This window comes from Staurois parvus, unplaced genomic scaffold (assembly GCF_062004578.1).
Source record: "Staurois parvus isolate SC_StPar_1 unplaced genomic scaffold, SC_StPar_1.0 ptg000127l, whole genome shotgun sequence".
Taxonomy (NCBI): domain Eukaryota; kingdom Metazoa; phylum Chordata; class Amphibia; order Anura; family Ranidae; genus Staurois; species Staurois parvus.
The window spans coordinates 160,424-188,014 of NW_028317923.1; the positions used below are offsets into that span (position 1 = coordinate 160,424).

A 27,591-nucleotide genomic window follows, 5' to 3' on the forward strand; every position below is an offset into this window, starting at 1 on the left:
TATGAAATATGTAATACAATGCCCATGTGGTCTCCAATACATAGGACCCAACACCCACAATAAAAGCATTAATGAACAATGTTTTGATATTAGGTGGGGGTGTAAACTTCACAATTTTTCTGGACATTTCAGAAACTGGCACTGAGGTGAATGTAGCCGTATAAGTGCACTTGCGACAGAAACAATTGAGTAATGTCTGTGATACATTTTTTATTTGCAGTAACAAACACTTTTTCAGGATGAGCTTTCTGGGTGTGCTTGGACCTTGAAGAAGGAGGCACACCCCAAGAGCTTGTCCCGAACATTTGTATGTTAGTGCAAATAAATAAAAGTATCATGGACAGTACTCAATTGTTTCAGAAACTGACATAATAGAGATCCATCATTTGTACAATTTTGGGGATTAGAAAGTGTGGAGGAACACTGGAGAGACTCTAATTTTCATGGGGAAGTACCCAAGAATTAACCCTTCTGGATTTTCGAACTGAATAAAATAGATGGCCAGCAGACAGGCAACACTCACAACATGAAAAAATATTTTACCAAGTAAGTTTTTATATTTTATTGTCAAAAATAACTATTGTTTGTATTGTTATTACAATGCTGAAATGATAAAATTGAAGTGTATGCTGTGACCATAGACCTCCACTAATAAAGGGTTTTTACATTATCACAATATGGAAGTTTTTGTTTTATGAGGGAATATAACAGGTTCACATCAATCTACACCTGCCAACCGAGGAATGTGAAACATCGCCTGAATAAAAGAGAGGATCGATAGTGGAGAATTTACTGCATAAAGCACCACTGACCTTCCATTGATTTAGGGGTCGATTCAGTTTGGCGAGTTGCTCTGTTCACATGGGTGGAGATGTTGGTTTGAAGAAAATCGTTGTTATATGATGTTGCTATGGGAGATTATAGATTGCTGGTGGATAACGAAAGTCTGGGCATGTAATATTTGGACCGTTTATTAGATTTACACCATTATTAGACATTGCATCCATTTGTGCACATATATGTTTTTACATTTTTTGCATATGCTGACTTTTATTAGAATTCCTTTGAAATATGAGGCGTGACCATTTAATTCCTGGAATGCCCGTGGAGTAGCACTACAGTGCCCATATGGAAGAAAAATATATTTGAAATATATTTTTTAAAATATTCTTCCCAAATATATTGCCATATGTTTGAATTGCTACAATTTTGGTCATATTCAATATATTTCAAATTATATTTCAATATATATATATATATATATATATATATATATATATACACACACACACACACACACTGCATGTTGAAATGTGTTTTTATTACAAAATATATGAAAAATATTTTTAAAAATACATTTAAAACATACTGTATGTCTTTAAACATACATGTAATCTACATTTTTAAAAATATATGTAAAAATATATGTTAAAATGGCTTTCTTATATGTTAAATAAAATTTTAAGAATATATTTAAAAAATATATATTTTTAAACATTTTTTTGTATTGGCCAATCAGTGATCACATGCAGAGTAGTAAGCAAGATGTCACTTGTGACATCATTGCTTACTATGTGTGAAATCTGTGAATGATCACAGAGGTCACATGGTACAAGGCTATTCACAACAGCCTTGTACCATGTGACAAGCTGTGACCAATCACAGCTCACACAGTACTTCTCAATGGCTGCAAGAATGCAGCCAGAGAGAAGGAGAAATGATTGCTTTTACAGCCTTTATTGGTGTAAAAGCAATCAGTGTAAAAAAAACAATCTCCATCACCCCCCACAAGTAGGGGTAGTGCTAGGGTGACAGTATGAAAAAAAAAAAAACCATAAATAATAATATAAAAATGTAAAAAAAAATGTTTAAAAATTATAATTTTTGGTTATAAACTAATTTTTACTAAAAAGATAAGGTTTTGGCCAAGATTTATGATGAAATATTATTTATTTACAAACTGTTATAAGAAAAACATCTTTTTTCAAAATTTTTGGACTTTTTCATTTACATAGCAAAAAAAATAAAAATCCCAGTGGTGAATAAATACCACCAAAATAAAGCTTTATCTGTCTAAAAAAAATGCTAAAAAAATTCATATGGGTACAGTGTTGCATGACCGCGCAATTGTCATTCAAAGTGTGATAGCGCTGAAGGCTGAAAATTGGCCTGGACAGGAAGGGGGGGTGAAAGTGTCCGGACAGGAAGGGGGTGAAAGTGTCCGGACAGGAAGGGGGTGAAAGTGTCCGGACTGGAAGGGGGTGAAAGTGTCCGGACTGGAAGGGGGTGAAAGTGTCCGGACTGGAAGGGGGGGAAAGTGTCCGGACTGGAAGGGGGTGAAAGTGTCCGGACTGGAAGGGGGGGAAAGTGTCCGGACTGGAAGGGGGGGAAAGTGTCCGGACTGGAAGGGGGTGAAAGTGTGAGGATTGGAAGGGGGGGAAAGTGTCCAGACTGGAAGGGGGGGAAAGTGTCCAGACTGGAAGGGGGGGAAAGTGTCCAGACTGGAAGGGGGGGAAAGTGTCCAGACTGGAAGGGGGGGAAAGTGTCCGGACTGGAAGTGGGTGAAAGTGTCCAGACTGGAAGGGGGGGAAAGTGTCCAGACTGGAAGGGGGGGAAAGTGTCCGGACTGGAAGTGGGTGAAAGTGTCCGGACTGGAAGGGGGGGAAAGTGTCCGGACTGGAAGGGGGGTGAAAGTGTCCAGACTGGAAGGGGGGTGAAAGTGTCCGGACTGGAAGGGGGTGAAAGTGTCCAGACTGGAAGGGGGGGAAAGTGTCCAGACTGGAAGGGGGGGAAAGTGTCCAGACTGGAAGTGGTTAAAGGATGACCTAACTCTCCTCCAGACCTTAGGAAGGCACAGTTGAAACTTGCCATTCAAATCCTGGCAGCTTCCAAGCAAACTATAGCAAAGGCCTGGAAATCCGCATTACTCTGCCTCTTGGAAACTAATAGGGTTACCTCAGCCATAATTCATAGTAGGAACCAGGTGACCATACTGAACAAGTTCCCACGGCACTTGGAATTTGTCAACCTTGGGTGGATCATTTCTTCCCACCAAACTTTGACCCCTCGCTCTTGAATCCCCAATCTTACAAACCTCGGCATAGCAGATGGATAGGCCCCTACGCCCGTGAGGAGTTGGTGACCTCCCCCCATTCTCGTCCTTCCCCTTTTTTTTTCTTTTCGCTGTTCTATCTGATTTTCTCTTTCCCCTATCTTCCTCTTTTATTTTATTTCTTTTGATTTTTATTCTCAGGGCACGTGGTTATGGCTTTTCATAATTGTTCTATAAGTTCTTACCCACTGTTTGCACTGCCTGCTTCCCGACATGTAATGGGTACTTAGGTCATTCACCCTATATGGGGGGGGACCGTTCCCCTCCTACTATCTATTCTTTATAGACCACTAAATTCTTTTATCTTGGTGTGACAGACCCAACCGGGACACGGGCTTTTGGAAGGAACACAGGCCAGCCTCTTGCCTACTGACTATGGGCCCTGGCATCTGAGGGGTCTCTATTCTTTGGGAGGTGTGTGCCTGGGGGGACCTTTTGGAGTTGTTTTACTTCGGATTCAAGTCCATTTCTAACCAAAACATGCAGACTCTGAGGAGGACCAAGAAACAGATGTGCTATTCACCCTGAGGTCAACACAGAGGACAAGGGGGCACTCTTTACGTCTGGAGGAAAATAAATGTAATCTCCAAACACGGAAAGGTTTCTTCACAGTAAGAGCTGTGAGAATGTGGAATAGACTCCCTCAAGAGTTGGTTGTGGCCAGCTCAGTGGATTGCTGTAGGAAAGTCCTGGATTCTTTCTTGGATACACACAATATAACTGGATATAACATTTATAGGGAAAGTTGATCCAGGGAATATCCGATTGCCTCTCAGGGGATCAGGAAGGAATTTTTTTCCCAGCAGGACCAAATTGGATTATGCTTTGCTGGGTTTTTTTTTGCCTTCCTCTGGATCAACTGTGGGTATAGGATTATAACTTTTTTTTTTCTATGGTTGAACTGGATGGACTTTTGTCTTTTTCAGCCAGACTAACTATGTAACTATGTGGGGTCTCTGTGCCCAAACCAGAATTGACTGCTTCAACCCCCCTCAGAGACTCAGCTCAAAACAACCTGATGCTGAGGTCTCTTGCTGTAATCTGTTTATTAAGGTGTTAAGTGCTTACTGTTGTGTCTTTCTCCCATTGTTGAGACACCTATTGTTTCTGTCTGTTGGCTAGTCCTCCTGGAGGTTCCTACATGATGGGATTAGTCTTATGTGAACTTGACCTCGTTACCCAATCAGCGTGAGATGTTTATTCCATTGCGTAATATTTGTTTTTATTGTTCATGTGGGGGGACTGCCCCTATTTTTGAAGTGTTTAAAAAAAACTGTATTTCTGTTCAATAAAGAGTTCCAGTTGCACCTAAGCTAGTGTCGTCTAGCTCTTGGGTGCAATGCCCAGCTATAATACCTTGTTTCTGTGTTTCAGCGGCGAGGAAACTGCTCTCTGACGGAAGCACCTATCAGCTGATAGCTTCCATGCCACGCCGCATTGAGGCAGTAATTGCTGCAAAAGGGGCCCAAACCAAGTACTGAGTACATATGCATGCTTCTACTTTTCAGAGGCAGGGGTGGACTGACCATTCGAGCACTCAGGCACTGCCTGAGGCCCCAGGGTCAGTAGGGGGCCCCATGAAATGCCCCTGGTACCTTTTTATAGGCTTTTTTGGGTGTGCTTTGAGTGTGGGCAAGAACACAGAGGCCCCATGATCCCCTATTGCCCGGGGGCCCCATGAGTTGTCAGTCTGCCCCTGTTCAGAGGTCCGATTTTGTTCTATGTACAATCCGTGTTTTATTGATTTCATGGAATATTCTCATTTTCTGAGATTGTTGATTTGGGGTTTTCATGAGCTGTAAGCCATAATCATCACAATGATGACAAATCACGGCTTGAACTATCTTGCTTTGCATGTAATGAGTCTCATATATTAGTTTCACCTTTTAAGTTGCATCACTGAAATAAATTAACTTTTGCACGATATTCAAATTTTTTGAGTTTCACCTGTATGTTCTCACACTGAGGCGTTGCGCTTGCGGTGCGGTGTAAAAACTCTTGCTTGCAGCATCTTTGGGGCACGTTTGGTGAGTTAACAAAAATGCCCCAAAAAGGCCTCTCCCCATTGAAATCAATGAAAAACGCCTCAAAAACGCCTCTGAGAAGTGTTTTTGGTGCAGTTTTTAAGTCACGTGTCCATTAAAAATGCTCAGAAAGCGCGGTAAAAACACCTATGTGTTTTTGCTGTTTTTTTGTGGCGAATCAGTGTGAAAGTAGCCTAAGAGCGTATGTGGTTTTTGTTCTGTATTATTGTACTCAACAAAATATTCTTTTGAACGACAATTCTTAGAAAAAGAAGGTTCTAAGAAAGTTTGTTCATTTTTCTAATCATTATTGGGGTCAAATTGACATTTCTTTTTGACGAGAAAAGGAGCAGGATGGAAAATGTTTCTCAAATGAACAAATTTCTAAGGTTACTTTCACACTGAGGAGTTTGTGAAGCGTTTTTACATTAAAAAAAGCGCCTGGAAAGCTCAAGAAAAACACTTCCCTATGTATGTGAATGTATATCTATGTGTGTTCTTGCATTGCTCTTGCGGTGCAGTGTAAAAATTCTTGCTTGCAGCATCTTTGGGGCACGTTTGGTGAGTTTACAAAAACACCCCAAAATGCCTCTTCCCATTCAAATCAATCACCTGAAAAGGGCCTCAAAAACGCCTCTGAGAAGCGTTTTTGGTGCAGTTTTTATGTCACGTGTCCTTTAAAACGTTGCTCAGAAAGCGCAGCAAAAACACGGCTAAAAACGCCTATGTGTTTTTGCGGCGAATCAGTGTGAAAGTAGCCTAAGAGTGTATGTGGTTTTTTTGTTCTGTATTATTCTACTCAAAGAAATAATGTTTTGAATGAAAATTCTTAAGAAAAGAAGGTTCGTTTGTTTTTCGAATCATTAGCGGGGTCACATTGACATTTGTTTTTGACCGTAGTGACGAGAAAAGGAGCAGGATGGAAAATGTCTCTCAAATGAACACATTTCTAAGGTTACTTTCACACTGAGGAGTTTTTGAAGCGTTTTTGTGTTAAAAACATTATTGAATTAAATTTATTATTATATTATTATTTTTTATGATTATTCATTATATTACAATTTATGATTTCGTGTGTCAAATTTTATCCTACCCGGGATGATTACTAGACTCTTGTTTGGACAGATTTCAGTGAGTCATTCCTAAGAATTACAAGCCTACAATAAAAAAAACGACATATTTCCATGCAAAAAAATGTGCCGCTTTGAGCACAGAAATACTGACATAATCAAACCGCTAGGGAGGTTAAAAATGCTCAGAAAGCGCGGCAAAAATGCAGTAAAAACACCTATTTTTTTTTGCGGTGAAAAAAGCGCCTGAAAAGCTCAAGAAAAACACTTCCCTATGTATGTGAATGTATATCTATGTATGTTCTCACACTGAGGCATTGCACTTGCGGTGCGGTGTAAAAATTCTTGCTTGCAGCATCTTTGGGGCACATTTGGTGAGTTAACAAAAATGCCCCAAAATGCCTCTTCCCATTCAAATCAATCACCTGAAAAGGGCCTCAAAAACACCTCTGAGAAGCGTTTTTGGTGCAGTTTTTAAGTCACATGTCCTTTAACCCTCCCTGGCGGTATTCCCGAGTGTAACTCGGGGTAAAGTTTCAGTACCAAAAGCGGTAACCCCCCCGAGCTACACTCGGGAATACACTGCAGCGTTGCTCTGGGATTCCCTCTAGCACTTACCTTGTCCCGCAATGTCCCCCCTGCAGCATCCCCGGCCATCTCCGGCCAATGCCGGCATCCGTCTTCCGGTCCCTGTGAGCGCCGGGACGTACGGGGGACGGAACTGGCGGGAAATTAAAACATTTCAAAAAGTGACATTCACTAAATACACTAAAAAAAATTGCAAAACATTACTGTATCAAACCATTTCACATACATTGTGTCCCGAGTGCTTTGTCCGGCGCCCTGTTTGCATTTTTACTGTTCTTTCTGCCTGGAAACTGAGAAACGTCCATCGCGTCCAAAAAGCGTCCCTTTAGGTCAGACGCGGTTTTAGACCGGCTAGAGAACAGCGATAGTAAATCAGAACCACTTGCAGAATTGAGTGATAATGATTGGTGGGGGAAATTCCTCATCAGACACTGAAAACGATTCTGCGACTGAGCTCAGCGATGTGCCAACTTGGCGCTCTATTTCACATTTCAGTGTTTTTGGTTTGATTATATTATTGAATTAAATTTATTATTATTATATTATTATTTTTATGATTATTTATTATATTACAATTTATGATTTCATGTTTCAAATTTTATCATACCCGGGATGTTTACTAGACTCTTGTTCGGACAGATTTCACTGAGTTATTCCTAAAAATTACAGGCCTACAATAAAAAAACTACATATTTCCATGCAAAAAAATGTACCGCATTGAGCACAGAAATACTGACATAATCAGACCGCTAGGGAGGTTAAAAATGCTCAGAAAGCGCGGCAAAAACGCAGTAAAAACACCTATTTTTTTCGCGGTGAATCAGTGTGAAAGCCTAAGAGCGTATGTGGTTTTTTTATTCTGTATTATTGTACTCAACGAAATAATGTTTTGAATGAAAATTCATAGGAAAAGAAGGTTCTAAGAAGGTTTGTTCATTTTTCTAATCATTATTGGGGTCAAATTGACGTTTGTTTCTGACTGTAGTGACAATAAAAGGAGCAGGATGGAAAATGTCTCTCAAATGAACACATTTCTAAGGTTACTTTCACGCTGAGGAGTTTTTGAAGCATTTTTGCGTTAAAAAAAAGCACCTGAAAAGCTCAAGAAAAACATTTCCCTACGTATGTGAATGTATATCTATGTATGTTTTCACACTGAGGTGTTGCGCTTGCGGTGCGGTGTAAAAATTCTTGCTTGCAGCATCTTTGAGGCATGTTTGGTGAGTTAACAAAAACGCCCCAAAAACGCCTCTTCCCATTGAAATCAATAGAAAACACCTGAAAAGGGCTTCAAAAACGCCTCTGAGAAGCATTTTTGGTGCAGTTTTTAAGTCACGTGTCCTTTAAAAACGCTCAGAAAGCGCGCCAAAAACTCCTATGTGTTTTTGTGGCGAATCAGTATGAAAGTAGCCTAAGAGTGTATGTGGTTGTTGTTTGGTATTATTGTACTCAACGAAATAATCTTTTGAACGAAAATTCTTAGTAAAAGAAGGTTTTAAAACAATTTCTAAGGGTGTATGTGGTTTTCGATCTGTAAAGTCCATTCATTCCAACATCGAATGTTAAAAGCAAATGAAACCTTTAAGACAACCAACATTCGGAGAATGTTCTGAAATTTTTTTTCCAATTTTCCTAAGACCTTTCATTTAAAATCCTATCCATCTACAGCCAGCTTTCGTCAAGCCACCCACATTGAGCCCTCATGCACGCGGGACGTTTTGATAACGCTGGTAACATTAAAAACGTGAGTTTTTCTGCTTTTTTTAGCATTTTTGCATTGGCGTTTTCCGCGATTAGCTTGTTTTACCAATAAAGGTCAAAAAAAGTCCAAAAACACTGGTATGCAAGGTAGGTGTAATCCTAGACTCCCATCTGTCCTTTGACCCCCAAATCCAATCACTGTCCAAATCTTGTAGACTTCACCTCCACAACATCTCCAAGATACGCCCGTTCTTAACCTCGGAAACCACTAAGCAACTTATTCACCCCCTGGTTATCTCTCACCTTGACTATTGTAACTCCCTCCTCATTGGCCGACCTCATTGCAGGCTATTCCCTCTTCAGTCTATCATGAATGCTGCTGCCAGACTCATCCACCTTACTAACCGTTCTGTATCTGCCACCCCTCTCTGCCAATCCCTCCACTGACCTCCACTCATTGTCCTCCATCCCTCTCTGCCAATCCCCCCACTGACCTCCACTCAGTGTCCTCCACCCCTCTCTGCCAATCCCTCCACTGACCTCCACTCAGTGTCCTCCACCCCTCTCTGCCAATCCCTCCACTGACCTCCACTCAGTGTCCTCCACCCCTCTCTGCCAATCCCTCCACTGACCTCCACTCATTGTCCTCCATCCCTCTCTGCCAATCCCTCCACTGACCTCCACTCAGTGTCCTCCATCTCTCTCTGCCAATCCCTCCACTGGCTTCCCATTGCCCAACGGATAAAATTCAAAACATTAACAATAACATATAAAGCCATATATAACTCCGTCCCAAATTACATCACCGATCTTGTCTCTAAATATCACCCAAACCGTCCTCTCCGCTCCTTGCAAGACCTCCTACTCTCTAGCTCCCTTGTCTCCTCCTCCAATGCTCGTCTCCAGGACTTCTCCAGAGCTTCCCCCATCCTCTGGAACTCTCTACCCCAATTTATCAGACTATCGCCTACTCTGCTCCCTTTTAGGCGATCTCTGAAAACCTCTCTCTTCAGGGAAGCCTATCCTGCCCTCAGCTAATAATGGAATCTTCTACTCTTCCAACCAGTCCATCCCCCAGTTATTACCTTTTGTACCACTAGCCCCTCCCTCTTAGATTGTAAGCTCCCAGGATCAGGGCCCTCCTATCCCTCTTGTATTGAACTGTATTGTCTCCCGTTATATTGTAAAGCGTTGAGCAAACTGTTGGCGCCATATAAATCCTGTATAATAATAATGTTTGCAGTGTTTTGACACGTTTTTCAGTGTAGGAGCATTTTTACAGCTAAAAAACCCTTCTAGAAACCCACTAGTTCTGGGTTTTTTTCCAGCCAAAAAACATTAATTCCAGTCTATGTGTGCATGGACACTGAGGATAACATGCTGGGGGTTTACTAGCTGTAGAAAAAACCATCAAAAGCCAAAAATATCCAGTGTGCATGAGAACTTAAGGTCCCATTGACCCATCGATTAGAAAACAACCCCATGTAGGTGCTTTTTGGCACGTAACGATGGCCGATTCTACAAAACCAGGCAGAACGGTACTATTAGCTCTCTGTAATTAACGCCGCCTCTGATTTTCAACATAAGAGAAAATCAGGCCAGTCGGCCTTTCCCGTCGTCAGTAGCTGATGAATGGAATTGGTCCTGACAGCCTGAGTCTGTGTGCCGGGCACGGCAGTCAGCTACCAGCGCAGGGCTCCTAAAGGCATCTCCGAGAGCTTAGAAGGGGCATCCAAAGAGTAATGCAAGGGATCAGGGAAGAATGCAGGAATAAAATATTAAATTCACAAAGGCACTAAAAACATTAAAAAAAAAAAAATAACGCACAAGGGAGCGGGTTGCGAAAGGTCTATATGGAGCTGCCAGCTAGAAGAATCAAACCCCTTCATAGCTTAAAAAAAAAAACAGATCCAGACTTCTCATAAATTATACAGCTCATCTGCATATTCAAGGCTGGAGACATTATGCAAATGCGGAATGATTTGCACACTGTATTTTTTTTTTTTTTGTGTGTGTGTGTGGCACAGCACAGATTTAGCTCTTTGGGAGAAGGAGGAGAAAACCTGTACGGCAAAGACAGTGGCGATTATGGCATCTCTCGCCCTACAATCTGTTCCCCGACAGAGGTCTTTGCTAAACAAACACTCCTTCCCGCAGAACACCCTCCAAACAAAGCATGCATTTGCATGGCTAATTGTGCCATTAATTAACTGGTTGAGCGCTGGCTCCGCTCTCTCTTGAAGCTGGAAGACGTTCAAGGCCTTTTTTTTGTTGTTAATCGCGATGTAGACGTGACGACTATGTAAAGAGGCGATGTGGTGGGCACCGTCTATCCGCTTTTGACGTAGAGTGTGCCAACACGTGAATGCAAGACGTGTTGGCTGTCGTTTCGATATCCCGGGGTTTTTGGAGGAATAATAATAATAATAAAAAAAAAAAGTCTAGAAATGTTTGTACATGTGAAGGTTGGTGGGAGGAAGGGCGACGGCGTGCGAGGCACTTCATAATTATTTCATCTGATGAGGCGTTTGCTGCCACCGGGGATTATTTTACCTAATTGCAGGGTGTTAATGGGGGTAGGGGAGGACAAGGAGGGGAGGTATGGTAGAAGTTCAGGATGGCTCCCATGTCTCAGGGGGAGGAGAGAGAGGGAGTGCCTGGCTTATTTAGAATAAAACAGAATGGCAGTACAGTATATAGTCATGCGGAGGCAGTTTCCACCACAGTTCCTATCAGCTGTTCTCCAATAAGCAGCCAACGTTGTCGTACTGCTACGCCGCTTTTTTTTTTTTTTTTTTCCCTCCTTCCATTTCCTATGCTGCAGGCTTTCGCTCTGCCCCCTCCCCCACGCCCAGCAGACCCATGCCAGGCTGCGGCTCATACCCTCTGGGAAAAGTTAACAGTAATTTTTTTTTCAGCTTTTAAATCAATTAGCCGGTCTGTTAATTAACATCAAGCCGACAGGAGGAGGAGGAGGAGGAGAGAGAGCTGCATGGGCGGATGGCAGACGAGCTGGCACGATGCCATCCACTCAGTGGCAACGCCACAGTTTTTCGTGTGATATCGGCAGCGGGTATATGTCACGGCGGCCAATGAAGTGGGTCTGGAGATCCTTTACAGCTCCAGAGCAGACAAAGGAAGGGCACCGATTGCCAGAGCCACCCGGGGAAGCAAGTGTAGGTGGCGTGTGGGAAGGCAGCGTTTGGGCACGGGGGTGACTAATGCGTCTCTACCTCCCAACCACCCCCCCCGCACACACACACACAAGCGTTCCTTCTGCCGCAGTGTGCGAGCAGTGATGTATCCTTCCACGCCATCGCCAGTTGCCAAGCTGCGGACGCCCGCCTTCGACTATGGAGCCGGCGGTTCAACATGGAGGAATAAAATCCATCTGCGGGAAAAAAAAAAAAAAAAAGAGGAACCGTGCCAAGGACACCGGGCATCTTTTACAGCATTACATCTTCCTCCGGGGACTCTTTTTTTTTTTTTTTTCCTGCGGCTCCGCAGCCTCGTTTGGCAATTAAGTTTTGCAATTAACGCAGGAAGAGACGCCTCGTCAACAACAAACAAAAGGGGGTCTGGCCCGCGGGTTTGCAGGAATGGCAAACGGGGCGCTCCTCTGTTCTGTCACAGTATGGCCGCTGCCAGCCATTGCGAGAGAAGAAGGAGATGCCAGCCATGGAGGTGGCAAGGGCTAGGAAGTGGATGCGTGACTATGCCCACCTCTGTGCAGGTACTGGAGCCTCAGCATTGGCATCAGGAGATCACACCGTGCTCAGCTCATCAAGACACATAAAAAGAACACACATCCAGTTGCAAGAACACTTCCAGAGCAGGTACGTGGCAGGAGAAAAAAAAAAAAGAGGCAGCTCCCCAGAAGCATCAGGATCAGAAGGCTGGGAGACATCTATCTGCATTTGCTGCTATCACCAGGGAGATGAATAGGGCCGAACCAAAAACCCCTTTCTGCCTATGTGGAAAGCGTCACTCGCAGGAGCCCAAACTTAGGAGGCAGTCAGGAGTGTGCCACTTGGCACCACATGCCTATAAAAAAAGCTTTGGGCACACTCTCCAGATGCTCCCCGTGACGGTCTCCTTTTGCTCTGCTATCTCGGATGGGTACTCACATGGCTGATGCTGTATTAGCTTCCTTGTAGGTCTGCGGGCGCTGGGTGCGGGGGCCGAAAACCTGGCGCTGAAAACAAAAACGGATACAGTCAGACAAGTGATGCCAACGGGATAAGGATCTTACAAAAAAAAAGAAAAAATACGCCGAGGGTGTACGCTGCTTCGCCCGTCGTGTTGGGGGGTAGTGACAACCTGGCTCGGAATATAAGACCCGCACCGGATTTACAGCTGCGCTCGTTGCTTCTGATTAACCGTATGCCAATTGTTGGAGGATATTTTTTTTTTTTCGGTATTGTTAATAAGTCCGCTCTGGGTTTTTAATGAGGAATAATTGTTTAGCTAACGAGCTTTGGCACACTATGAAATAATGAAGTGCCCTATACGCACACTGTCTGGATTACAAAGACGAGCAAAAAAAAAAAAAAAGGAAGATTCTTGCATGTGGATGAGGGCGCGCAGCCCCCTCAGCAGGAGGAAAAAAAAAAAAAAAACGCAACGATGGGCGATGGGTCCCGGAATCCTACTCCTCTGCCAAGGGGCGTACGAAGCCCCCACCGTAAAGAGCGGAGGGGCGGCAGAGGGTTATTAAACTCACACAGCCTGAAGTCGGCAGCTAATGTCTCTAGTGGTTAATCATCCTACGGTGCTATGGCTTTGTGCATATCTCATTTGCATCTCATTAGAGCCGCTTGTGCAAGAAGCTCATTCGCCGCGGCGGAGAAAGTTGAGAAATTATGTCGAGAGCGGCTCTCTATGTAAGTGCACCATCGCCTTGGAAGCTACGCTAACCAATCCCAGATGGAAAGTGGGGTTCTGCCGTGGCATTCCTGGAGATAATTGGAGCTACGGCACGTTCTTCTATTGGGTTCTGTGTTCTTGATGTTGGTAGATCGTCGCTGCTCTTTGGCACTGGTGGCGGTGGTGGTGGTAGGGGGGGTATAATGGGTAATAGTGGCGTAACATGGATGCTTGTGATGAGCGGAATGCTCATTTAGTTTCTGTCTCCCAACTTTCAGTGTGCCCCCCAGTCATTGCCCTGACTTAAAGGACCGTATTTCCCAAAACACACAGGTAAGGTCCCCCCCCCAGGTGTGTGTTATGTGACTGGTGTGCATGTGTGAGCTGTCGCAGGCACGCTTATATTGTGATACATGCAGATGTCGCTGTTGTTCTGCGGAACGCTGTAATGATATGCAAAAACATAATGACTCTGTCAGAATTTTCAGCAACCGCAATTCTCGAGAGCAGGACAGTAGTGGAGGAAGGTGGGGGGGAGAATTATGCCTACGTGAACACGGGAATGTACTTTAATTACAAGCCAATTATACCGCAGGGGCCCCACAGATGATTATAGGAATGTAGGAAAACTGTGACATTCGGAAAGAAAATCACACATAATGTTAATGCAATTAGACACGTCTTGCACGAATGGCGATCTCGTAGCAACAGTGTGACAACAACATGATCTGCGATGAAGGGGGATCAGCAATGGAAGGTAGACCACACACCTTGGTGGAAGGCCAGTGGTTGAAGTCCGTGCGTTTTGTGCTAGTCCCTGGCTGCAAGGCCTGCTGGGATTTCTAGTTCTTCCATTCGCACGGCTTGTGTTTCTTCGATAAACCTCCTTGTTATCACCACGGAAATGGTGGCACACAGAATACCGAACCTGTCAGGAAAAAAACAGGAATGCTGTCATTATGGTCTTGTTTTTTAGGGTGCAGGCAGGGCCAGGCCAAGAGACAGGCAGTGTAGGCCTTGGACCTATTAGTATTCAGAATACTGTAGGCATTTCAGCAGGAGGAGGGCGCAAAAAATGGCCAGGAGTTGCGGAAATAGATCATGAAGGAAGGCTGGGGAGTGTGGGGGAGCACTTGGGCCTTGTCACCTTGGATGCTAAAGTACCGTGTACATAGCTCCCAACCAGGAGCGGACTGACCATTTGGAAACTCGGGCACTGCCTGAGGGCCTGGGGTCAGTAGCGGGCCCCAAGAGATGCCCCTGGTACCTTTTGCATAGGCTTTTGTGAGTTTGGGCAAGGACACAGGGGCCCCATGATCTCCTATTGCCAGGGGGCCCCATGAGTTGTCAGTCCGCCCCTGCTCCCAACTATCCCTGATTTCGAGGGAATGTCCCTCATGTGGAACAAACTCCCTCCGTACCTCTTTCCACCTCATCTGTCCCTCATTTTGGTCTGATCAATATAGTGGTAGATAAAATGAACTATATACCCATCAGAAAGTGTTAAACTTTTCATATAATTACTAAATGGCTGCATCTGTAAATATCCAAAGCCAATATAAAGGAATAGCAGTGGTCAAAAAAAAACTACTTGTGGGTTTAACCGGCAATTTTTTTTGCATAATTCTCCGTGGCTGGGCCTTGACTCCGAGCGACCGCATATTTGTGTACCATTTGAAAACACATATGTGCTAAGAGTGCGCGCCCTCAAGGAAAGGTCCCGATCTCCCCTTGCGATCGGGACCTTTTCCAATCATGTGACAGCCGTGACAGCGAATCATGGAGGTTACATGACCCTAAAATCCCGCCCCGCCTCCCGGGATCTGAAACTCCTTAAAGGGCCGGGAGGCGCCGGCGTCAAGAGGTTAAGGCGGCATGGCAAGGTGTTTCGCTCTATGCCTACATACTTTTGCTAATTGGTGTCCCTCGTTCCCATCTCAGGAAGTTGGGAGGTATGCCTTGTACCCGAACTGGTTGCGGGTTCTAAGGTTGTCTTCCCCGGCCGTCCTTCACTACTTACTGACCTGTAACAGGTATGCAGGTACCGCATGCAGGTGTAAGCAGGTACTGCATCACTGGCTACAGTCTCAAGTCCGGGACTCGTTAAATATTGGAGAAAGGATAAAGGTGACATTCCTGGAGTTGTGTGCTTCCAAAAACAGGTTAGTAATGGCAGCTTCCATATTTCTCTGCTGATAGGCTCTAACTGTACACCATAGGAAGGGAAAAGAGCTGTATTCCACAATCTGCCACCAATAACACTTCTGCTACCGCCACCCTATGGCGCTCTGCAGGGTCCCTACACGGCACGGCTCCTAGGAGCACTTTAGGCACAATGTGTACTTTAACCGCAATCTAGAATGAAAACTACAATAAATGTTTAGTATGTATTTTTAGTTATTATTGTAACACAATGTAACATTTTTTCTTGCTTGCTGTTTGACATTTCATCAGGGCCCTTTCACACAAGAACGTGGTGTAGGGAACCTGATTTCCGTGTGGGTTCCCCACACCACGTTCAAAACGTACAACACTTGCAATCTGCAGCGAGTGTCAATGCAATGTTAACAGGCCGCATCCGTACCACGCAATCTGATTGCAGCGCATTTCTTTTTAAAGCAGTGCATGCAATACTTCTGGTGCAGTGTAATGTCAGCCCATTGAAATGAATGAGCTGAAAATGCACTGCGCTCAAATCGCACAGGAACATGAGAGCATCCCTGGTGTGAACCGGCCCTTAGAGTATTCACAAAAAGATTTGCAGATACTCCATCCTGTGCATTGGTGGTCTTATAGGATGTTTATTAAGTGAAGCCCCTGACAAAACCAAAGGGCCAGACATATTATTCAGTATATGTAATCCTACAGGAGATTGTCAGAGGCTGCAGACATACTAAAGGAGATGGCCAGAGACAGCGGACTACTAAAGGAGATGGTCAGAGACTGCAGGCATGCTACAAGATATAGTCAGAGGCTGCAGACATACTAAAGGAGATGGTCAGAGACAGCGGACATGATACAGGAGATAGTCAGAGACTGCAGGCATGCTACATGAGATAGTCAGAGACTGTAGACATGCCACAGGAGATGGCCAGAAACAGCAGACATACTACAGGAGATGGCTAGAGACAGCAGACACGGTACAGGAGATGGTCAGAGACTGCAGACTTACTAAAAGATATGGTCAGAGACTGCAGACATACTACTGAGATGGTCAGAGACTGAAGACATACTACAGGAGATGGCCAGAGACAGCGAACATGCTACAGAAGATAGTCAGAGACTGCAGACATACTGCTGAGATGGCCAGAAACTTCAGACATGCCACAGGAGATGGATAGAGACAGCAGGCATGGTACAGGAGATAGTCAGAGACTGCAAGCATGCTACAGGAGATGGCCAGAAACTTCAGACATACTACAAGAGATGGCCAGAGACTTCAGACATAGTACAAGAGATGGTCAGAGACTGCAGACATACTACAAAAGATGGTCAGAGACTGCAGACATACTACAAGAGATGGCCAGAGACTGCAGACATACTACTGAGATGGTCAGAGACTACAGACATACTACAAGAGATGGTCAGAGACTGCAGACATACTACAGGAGACTGCAGACATATTACAGGAGATGGTCAGAGACTGCAGACTTACTACTGAGATGGTCAGAGACAGCAGACATACTACAGGAGACTGCAGACATATTACAGGAAACTACAGACATATTACAGGAGATGGTCAGAGACTGCAGACATACTACAGGAGACTGCAGACATATTACAGGAGATGGTCAGAGACTGCAGACATACTACAAGAGATGGTCAGAGACTACAGACTTACTACTGAGATGGTCAGAGACTGCAGACATACTACAGGAGACTGCAGACATATTACAGGAGATGGTCAGAGACTGCAGACATACTACAGAAGGCTGTTAGACACTGCAGATATGCAATAGCTGTGGTTGATACCATGCAGCAGGAGACAGAGCTTGGGATGTTATTAAAAGATACTGATTGAGATCACCGCCATTAAAGCCCCTTTACAAATGAATTCCTTCACTACTAGCTACTGGGGCCAGAGGACCACAGAAGAGGGCCACAGGTTGAGCACCAGGACTCTAAAGCTGGCTATACACTAGAAGGATTTCATACGAAACTTTCATTTTAGGAACATTTGTTCGGTTTTCTAGTCATTAATGGGCTCAAACCGACGTTTGTTTTCAAGCTCATTGGCGAAAACATTCGAAGGAGCAGGCTGGACATTTTTTTTTCTAGCAGTGAATGTGGTTTTTGTTCCGGAAAGTCCATTCGTTCTAGAATCGAATGTTAAAAGCAAATTAAATGTTGAAGTACTGTCGAAGGACATTTGTCAAGTCAGCAAATGTTCTAAGAATTTTTGTGTGAATGATCAGATGAATGTTCGTACAAAGATTCATTCAAAAATCTACCAGTGCATGATGGGCCTAAACTGGTTCTAAAGGTAAAAGATTGTTTTGCCTTAATGCATACTCTGCGTTAAGGTAGTAAAACGTTCAATATCAGCCCCCCCCCCCCCATTTGAATAGAAGAAGGCCTAAGAGTAGGGTTCAGGTAAACTTCATCCATGTACTGGAAGAGTAGATTCCCAGAGAGAGGATCCAGTGGTTGCCCCCTAACAGAGACTATATGGTGGTTACGATGGTGGCCCAGTCCCAGAGAAGGACTGAAGCTACTTCCTGAATTGCGGAAGTGTTATTATTATTATTATTATACAGGATTTATATTATTATTATTATACAGGATTTATATTATTATTATTATTATACAGGATTTATATTATTATTATTATACAGGATTTATATTATTATTATTATACAGGATTTATATTATTATTATTATTATTATTATACAGGATTTATATTATTATTATTATACAGGATTTATATTATTATTATTATTATACAGGATTTATGGTGCCAACAGTTTGCTCAGCGCTTTACAATATAAGGGAGACAATACAATTACAATACATTTCAGTACAGAAGGAATAGGAGGGCCCAGCTTGTGGAGCTTACAATCTAAAGGATTGAAAGCTCCCAGGATCAGGGCCCTCCTTTCCCTCTTATATTGATCTGTATTGTTGCTGTATTGTCTCCCGTTATATTGTAAAGCGCTGAGCAAACTGTTGGCGCAATAAATCCTGTATAATAATAATAAAGGAAGGGGGAGGGGATACAAAAGGTGATAGCTGCAGGAGATGATCTTGTGGAGGTGATCCAAGCACAGTTCTTAGATGGAGGTGGGGCAGGCTTCCCTGAAGAAGTGAGTTGTCAAAGATCGCCTAAAGGCAGACAGGGTGGGGGCTGACCGGACATGCTGGGGTAGGGAGTTCCAGAGGATAGGAGAGGCTCTGGAGAAGTCCCTGAGGCGAGTGTGGGAGGTGATGAGGGAGCTAGAGAGGAGGATATCATGGGAGGAGCGGTGTGGCGATTTGTGCGGTATCTGTGGATGAGGTTGGCGATGTAGCTAGGGGCAGTGTTGTGGATGGCTTTGTAAGCTGTGGTTAGTATTTTGAATTTTATAGGTTGGGTTAGTGGAAGCCAGTGGAGGGATTGGCAGAGAGGGGTGGAGGACACTGAGTGGAGGCCGGTGGAGGGATTGGCAGAGAGGGGTGCAGGACACTGAGTGGAGGCCAGTGGAGGGATAGGCAGAGAGGGGTGGAGGACACTGAGTGGAGGCCGGTGGAGGGATTGGCAGAGAGGGGTGGAGGACACCGAGTGGAGGCCAGTGGAGGGATTGGCAGAGGGGGGTGGAGGACACTGAGTGGAGGCCAGTGGAGGGATTGGCAGAGAGGGGTGGAGGACACTGAGTGGAGGCCAGTGGAGGGATTGGCAGAGAGGGGTGGAGGACACTGAGTGGAAGTCAGTGAATGGATTGGCAGAGAGGGGTGGAGGACACTGAATGGAAGCCAGTGGAGGGATTGGCAGAGAGGGGTGGAGCACACTGAATGGAGGCCAGTGGAGGGATTGGCAGAGAGGGGCAGCAGTCGCTGATCGGTTGGTAAGGTGTATGAGTTTAGCAGGAGTACAAATAAAGTAAAAATAAAATTAACCGCTTTACTGCCGCCCTATAGCAGAATTACTGCTATGGGGCGGCAGGGGTGTGCAAAATCATGTATATAGACGTGATTTTGCATTTCCGGCTAGGGGGCGCGCACCCTACCTGAGCCGCCATTTTCAGCCTCGGCTGTTAATCATCGAGTCCCTGCCGGTGATTCCTCGCCCACGCCCGGTGATTGCCGAGCATCTCCAATGGTGGGGAGAACTGTTTGTAAACAAATCAGTTCTCACCCCTGTCAGCTCTTGCACACTGCTTTGTATGGCTCTGCATAACAGAGCCATACAAAGCAGTGTGCTTACAGTGAAGCACTAACACAGCACACAGTTAACCCTTCGATCACCCCAGATGTTAACCCCTTCCTGCCCAGTGCCATTAGTACAGTGTCAGTGCTTTTTATTAGCACTGATCACTGTTTTGGTGTCACTAGGGAATGCCAGTGACAACAAGTCAGTTGCCCCCCCCCCCAGTGTCAGAATGTCTGCCACAGTTCCATTAAAGTCGCTGATCGCCACCATTACTAGTAAAAAAAAAAAATCCCAGTATATATACCGCGATTTGTAAACGCTATAACTTTCACGTAAACCGATTCATTTACTCGTATTGGGAATTTTTTTTAGCAAAGACACGGAGCAAATACTATTTGGCCTAAATTTATGACAAAATTTGATTTTTTAAAAAAAATTTTACTGTACGTGTTTAATAGAAAAAAGTCAAAAATATTGTTTTTTTTCTCAAAATTGTCGCTTTTTTTATTATGACGCAAAAATTAAAAAATGCACAGGCGATCAAATACCACCAAAAAAAAGCTTTATTTGTGGGGGAAAAGGGACGTAAATTTCATTTGGGTGCAGCGTTGCAATTGTCAGTTAAAGTAACGTGGTGCTGTATCGAAAAAAAAGGCCTGGTTAGGAAGGGGGGAAATCCTCTGGGGGGCAAGGGGTTAATTTTTTAAGAGACGGAGGAGGCAGAGCAGCACAACAAGCCCTTTAGGGTGCAGGTCCACTTTAGGCCCTTTAGGGTACATGTGGCTACCTTAAGGTAAGCCTACTCTCCATTTATTATTGCTATAGTATATGTCCGATAGCTGGAAATTCAGATAGTTTTGAGTTGTAGACCGCACTCCGCAGAGGGGACTTGACACTGCATTGTGGCTTCACATGTACAGTATTTCCCAATGTATACAGTGAAGGAAATGCGTATTTGCTCCCCTGCTGATTTTGAATGTTCGCCCCTCACACAGAAATGATCGGTCTAAAAATCGAATGTTCGGTGTATTGTAACACAGAGACAGAATAGCAACAACAAATTCTGCAGAAATGCGTCTAACAAATGATGACTGATCTGCATGTTCATGAGGGAAAGAAGGATTTGATCCCCTTCACAAAACATGACTTAGTACTTGGTGGCAATCACAGAGGTCAGACGTTTCCTGGAGTTGGCCCCCAGGTTCGCACACATCTCAGGAGGGATTTTGGCCCACTCCTCTTGGCAGATCCTCTCCAAGTCATTAAGGTTTGGTGGCTGACGTTTGGCAACTCAACCTGTCAGCTCCCTCCACAGATTTTCAATCGGATTAAGGTCTGGAGACTGGCTAGGCCACTCCAGGACCTTAATGTGCTTCTTCTTGAGCCACTCCTTTGTTGCCTTGGCCGTGTGTTTTGGGTCATTGTCATGCTGGAACACCCATCCACCACCCATTTTTAATGCCCTGGCTGAGGGAAGAAGGTTCTCATCCAAGATTTGATGGTACATTGCCCCGTCCATTGTCCCTTTGATGCGGTGCAGTTGTCCTGATTCCTTAGCAGAAAAACACCCCCAAAGCAAAATGTTTCCGCCACCATGTTTCACAGTTGGGATGGTGTTCTTGGGGTCATAGGCAGCATTCCTCCTTCTCCAAACACGGCGAGCTGAGGCCAAAGAGCTCGATTTTGGTCTCATCTGACCACAACACTTCCCACCAGTCCTCCTCTGCATCATTCAGATGTTCAGTGGCAGACTTCAGATGGGCCTGGACATGTGCTTTCTTGAGCAGAGGGACCTTGCGGGGGCACTGCAGGATTTCAGTCCTTGTCGGCATAGTGTGTTACCAATTGTTTTCTTGGGGACTGTGGTTCCAGCTGCCTGGAGATCATTGACAAGATCCTCACGTGTAGTTCTGGGATGATTCCTCACTGTTCTCATGATCATTGACACTCCACGAGGTGAGATCTTGCTGGTGCACCAGACCTAGGGAGACTGACACTTGTTTTGTGTTTCTTCCATTTGTGAATGATTGCACCAACTGTTGTCACCTTCTCACCAAGCTGCTTGGCCATAGTTTGGTAGCCCAGTCCAGCCTTGTGTAGGTCTACAATCTTGTCCCTGACATCCTTGGACAGCTCTTTGGTCTTTGCCATGGTGGAGAGTTTGGAATCTGATGGTTTGATTGCTCCTGTGGACAGGTGTCTTTTATACAGGTAACACAATGAGATTAGCAGCACTCCCTTTAAGAGACTGCTTCTAATCTCAGCTTGTTACCTGTATGAGAGACACCTGGGAGCCAGAAATCCTGCTGAATGATAGGGGATCAAATGCGTATTTCCCTCATGAACATGCAGATCAGTCATCATTTGTTAGACGCATTTCTGCTGAATTTTCTGTTGCTATTCTGTCTCTCAGTGTTACAATACACCGAACATTCGATTTTTAGACCGATCATTTCTTTGTGAGTTGGCAAACATTCAAAATCAGCAGGGGAGCAAATACACATTTCCTTCACTGTACAACAAAAACCTCTGTTTTTGAACCTAAATATTAAAAGAGTTTAATTAGACTTTTTGTGCTGACTAGCTGGAGAGTGTGCAATGGAATTTTGGTATTGTTCCTAGGAAATTCGTTTTACACATTTCTCTTTTTTTTTTTTACTAAATGGCCTAAAAACAGGCATAGTGCTGACCAATTGTTAGACAACGGCATACAATACAACCTCCAACTACCCAACTGATAAAGACTTGATAGCAGGAGAGGCCGAGGGATACTTACTTTTTGTCTATAGATGACATTCCTGTTGGCCACAGATTTTCACTTCCCAGCTTTTAAGTTGTCGTCCTTTAAAAATGCTGATATTAAATAGCCTATAAATGAAGGAGCCATGTTTATTGATATGTATAGTAAAAGGTTAGAGCAACAATAAAAAATACATACAATATGTGGCCATCTGACCATTACTCCTATATAACCTGGTGGACATTGTAATTTAAAACAATGGGCTATAATATAGAATTCTATGAGCCTCCACTCTTCAGGGAAGTCTTTCCACGAGATTTGGGAGGGTGTCAGTGGAAATTTGTGCCCATTTATGAAGTCAGGAACTGATGTTGGATGAGAAGACCTGGCTCGCGATAAGCATTCAAGCATTGTTTAGGTTCGGCGTTTGTTTAGGTTAAGGTCAGGGATCTGTGCAGGCCACTAAATTTCCTCCACACCAAACTCATCAAACCATGTCTTTATGGAGCGGACTTTGTACACAGGGGCAAAGTCAAGAGGAAAGAGAAAAGGGCCTTCACCAAACTGTTACCACAGAGATGGTAAAAGTGTCTAAAATGGCTTTCCATGTTGTTGCATTAACAGTCTCCTTCACTGGAGAACGCTTGAACTCGATTATTTGAAGGGTTGTCCACAAACCTCTGGTCATGTTGGAGGTGTGATGGTCAGGTGTCCACAATCTTTTTTGGCCATCAGTAAGTAAAAGTCAGATTTTAACCACTTCCAGTCTGGACACTTTCCCCCCCTTCCAGTCCGGACACTTTCACCCCCTTCCAGTCCGGACACTTTCACCCCCTTCCAGTCCGGACACTTTCCCCCCCTTCCAGTCCGGACACTTTCTGCCCTTCCAGTCCGGACACTTTCACCCCCTTCCTGTCTGGACACTTTCCCCCCTTCCAGTCCCGACACTTTCCCCCCCTTCCAGTCCGGACGCTTCCTCCCCCTTCCAGTCCGGACACTTTCACCCCCTTCCAGTCCGGACACTTTCACCCCCTTCCAGTCCGGACACTTTCCCCCCCCTTCCAGTTCAGACACTTTCCCCCCCCCTTCCAGTCCGGACACTTTCCCCCCTTCCAGTCCAGACACTTTCACCCCCCTTCCAGTCCGGACACTTTCACCCCCTACCAGTCAAAACACTTTCCCCCCCTTCCATGTCCGGACACTTTCACCCTCCTTCCAGTCCGGACACTTTCCCCCCCCTTCCAGTCCGGACACTTCCCCCCCCCTTCCAGTCCGGACACTTTCCCCCCCCCCTTCCAGTCCGGACACTTTCCCCCCCATTCCAGTCCGGACACTTTCATCCCCCCTTCCAGTCCAGACGCTTTTACCCCCTTCCAGTCCGGACGCTTTCACCCCCTTCCAATCCAGACGCTTTCCCCCCCCTTCCAGTCCAGACACTTTCCCCCCCCTTCCAGTCCGGACACTTTCCCCCCCCCCTTCCAGTCCAGACACTTCCCCCCCCCCCTTCCAGTCCGGACACTTTCACCCCCCTTCCAGTCCGGACACTTTCACCCCCCTTCCAGTCCGGACGCTTTCACCCCCTTCCAGTCCGGACACTTTCCCCCCTTCCTCTCCAGGCCAATTTTCAGCTTTCAGCGCATTCACACTTTGAATGACAATTGCGCGGTCATGCAACACTGTACCCATATGAATTTTTTAGTATTTTTTTGAGACAGATAAAGCTGTATTTTGGTTATTTATTCACCACTGGGATTTTTATTTTTTTTGCTATGCAAATGAAAAAGTCCAAAAATTAAAAAAAAAGTGTTTTTCTTATAAAATTTTGCAAATAAATAGTATTTCATCATAAATCTCGGGCAAAATTTATTGTTATCTTTTTAGTAAAAAAAAATAACCCAAATTAGTTTATAACCAAAAATTATAACTTTTAAACATTTTTTTTTATATTATTATTTATGTTTTGTTTTTTTACATACTGTCCCCCTAGCAGTAGTGTCACCATAGTGACACTGTACTACTTGTGGGGGGTGATGAAGATTTTTTTTTTTTGCACTGATTGCTTTTATACCCATATAGGCTGTAAAAGCAATCATTTCTCCTTCTCTCTGGCTGCATTCTTGCAGCCATTGAGAACTACTGAGTGAGCTGTGATTGGTCACAGCTTGTCGCATGGTACAAGTCTGTTGTGAATAGCCTTGTACCATGTGACCATGTGATTTCACACGTAGTAAGCAGGGGCGGACTGACAACTCATGGGGCCCCCGGGCAATAGGGGATCATGGGACCCCTGTGTCCTTGCCCAAACTCAAAAAAGGCACCAGGGGCATCTCATGGGGCCCCCTACTGACCCCGGGCAGTGCCCGAGTTTCCAAGTGGTCAGTCTGCCCCTGGTAGTAAGCAATGATGTCACAAGTGACATCTTGCTTACTACTCTGCATGTGATCACTGATTGGCCAATCGGTGATCACATGATCAGGACCTTGCAGAGAGGTCCCGTCCGACTATCGGTGCTCCACTGTGTCCGGGGGACACAGCGGGCACCGGATCGCAGTGCTGCGTGCTCCCAGGGAGCGCGCACAAGCAGGGGGCCAGGAAAGCAGTTTATAAATGGCCCCCCGACCCTGCACTGCCACCGTCCGACCGTTTATATACAACAGCCAGACAGGAAGTGGTTAAGGAGCACTGTAGTCCCCTTGATGTACCTTCTCAGACCCCAGATGAATCCTTCCTCTTCACCCAGCTGCACTGACGGTATTCCTGGGCAAGGGATTCCAAGATCTAGCAATTAAGTAGTCCCGGATGAGAACTAGTTGGGTCTTGCACTTGACCGCCGTCTCTCTTCTCTGGCCAAAGGGGTGTAGAAGTACTCACACTGTCCTGTCCTGTCAGCATGGTGGGTTGGTGGCCTTTCGCTGGGCTAGCTTCTTCTCTGCTGCTCAGGATGTCTTCCCTAAGAGACCTTGGGCAGTTGAGATCCTTCTTTTCAGCAACCTGCCTGTAGGTAGACCCCTCTCCCAGGCTCCATACTCCAGCCTTCTCCCAATCCATCTTCCACCCGACTCCCCCAGCCATATTTAACGGTTGATATTGGTCACCTTGCCCAGAGATTGGCCAAGTTCCCTTAAACATGCAAATCTGGGCCGCCTGCCCTCCTCCAACCCTCTTCCAGAAAGTTCTGGCTGTTTCTGGAAGGGTGGGATGACTCCCGAAGCCCTGACCTGTTAGAGCCTCCCAGCCTGTCCTGAGGTGCACTCACTACCTCACTCCCAGGCTGACTCATCCCAGGCTGCTACCCAGCCTCTAGCTAAAAACAACAAACCTATCCTGCACTAAGAGGGGGCTACACTAGCTACATACTGTTCAAACAGTGTTTACAGTCGCGGCATCTGCTAGTGAAGTAAACTGTTTTTTTGGACCAGTTTTGGTCACAAAGTGGATTCAAATGTTATAATTGTGCTCCGGCTTTGTCACCTGACCACCCTCCCCACTGAAGACGACAAGTGGCTAAGCCAACACACATTACACTTACATGGTCAACTGTTTTCACCATCAGGAAACCCATTGTGAGAAATGCCATCTCTGGAGTGCATGTCGGCAGAAAACGGCTGCAGGGAGATCAGTGGTGCTGCAAGGAAACAAAGGATGATTACAGCAGTATTTATTTAAACATGGTTTAGCCCGGGTTCACTCTGAGGCGGTGCGGAGCTCGCAGCGTTCTCAGTGCGAATTCGCATCAGAATCGCACCCATTCATGCGAACCGCTGCAGGTGTGTATGTTAACACCCCGAAAGTGGTCCGCAAAACGCAGTGCGGGTACCACGGGGACAGACTAGGGTTGGACATAGGGTACCACGGGGACAGACAAGGGTTGGACATAGGGTACCACGGGGACAGACAAGGGTTGGACATAGGGTACCACGGGGACAGACAAGGGTTGGACATAGGGTACCACGGGGACAGACAAGGGTTGGACATAGGGTACCACGGGGACAGACAAGGGTTGGACATAGGGTACCACGGGGACAGACAAGGGTTGGACATAGGGTACCACGGGGACAGACAAGGGTTGGACATAGGGTACCACGGGGACAGACAAGGGTTGGACATAGGGTACCACGGGGACAGACAAGGGTTGGACATAGGGTACCACGGGGACAGACAAGGGTTGGACATAGGGGGGGACAGAAAGAGAGGGGAGGAGAGATAGAGGGGGGAGAGAAAGAGAGGAGAGAGAGAAAGAGGGGGGGGGAAGAGAGAGAGAGGGGGGGAGAGAAAGAGAGGGGGAGGGGGAGAGAGAGAGCGAGAGGGGGGAGAGAAGGAGAGGGGAAAGAGAGAGGGAAGGGGGGAGAAAGAGAGAGAGAGAGGGAGGGAGAGAGAGAGAGGGGGAGGAGATGGGGGAGTTTCTCTCACTGCAAGCGACAAACCCCGCCCACCACCTGTGGAACTACAGCACCGCCCCAAAGGACTCTCAGCGAATCAGGAAGCGGCAAGGAATCTCCGCTCATATTCAATTCTAGAGACAGTGCTCCGCCTGTAGAGGAGGTGGGCGGAGTTTATCAACTATAGCGCGAGAGAATAGAGGCGGGGCGCTAGAGGCGCAGATTAGCCGCAGCCGGTTGAGTTTGGGCCTGGAGCTTTGGCCCCAATGGCCGCTACGGCACTCCGGCTCCGAGGCTCACCTAAGCGTTGTCACTGCTTTGTGATCTGTCCCTTCAAACTACAGCTCCGCCCCCCACAGCTTATCATGCCCGTCCCTGGGGTGTCATGTGAGCCATACCTAGCCCCGCCCACCGAACCAGCCGTTGCGGAGCCCACGGAGAGCCAAAAGGCCACGTGACATGAAGAGTTACCTCAGAAATCAGGTACCCGAATCCTTCTATAATGTCCCGTGTTGTGTATGACTCATTTACCGGACCCGGGCTACATGTCACCCCAAATATACCTCATCTCACCGCACGCCCCGAATACACCTCATCTCACCGCACCCCAAATTTACCTCACCACTCTTCGCGCACACCCCAAATTTATTTCACTCCTCTAATTGCACAGCCTAGATTCTCACTGCACACCCCAAATTTGCCTCACCCCTTCCTTCTTAATACACACCCTAAATTTACCTCACCCCTCATAATACACAACACAG

General features: G+C 45.6%; 1 long non-coding RNA gene across 1 annotated transcript; it reads right to left on the reverse strand.

The window, feature by feature from the left end:
• Positions 1–6,823: 6,823 nt before the first annotated feature.
• On the reverse strand, positions 6,824–26,060 carry LOC149466481 (uncharacterized). The gene is made up of 5 exons (XR_016312061.1): positions 25,978–26,060; positions 22,485–22,576; positions 14,132–14,289; positions 12,623–12,690; positions 6,824–6,927 (listed from the first exon to the last, which is right to left on the reverse strand). It is a non-coding gene; the product is annotated as an uncharacterized LOC149466481 (long non-coding RNA).
• Positions 26,061–27,591: the final 1,531 nt, after the last annotated feature.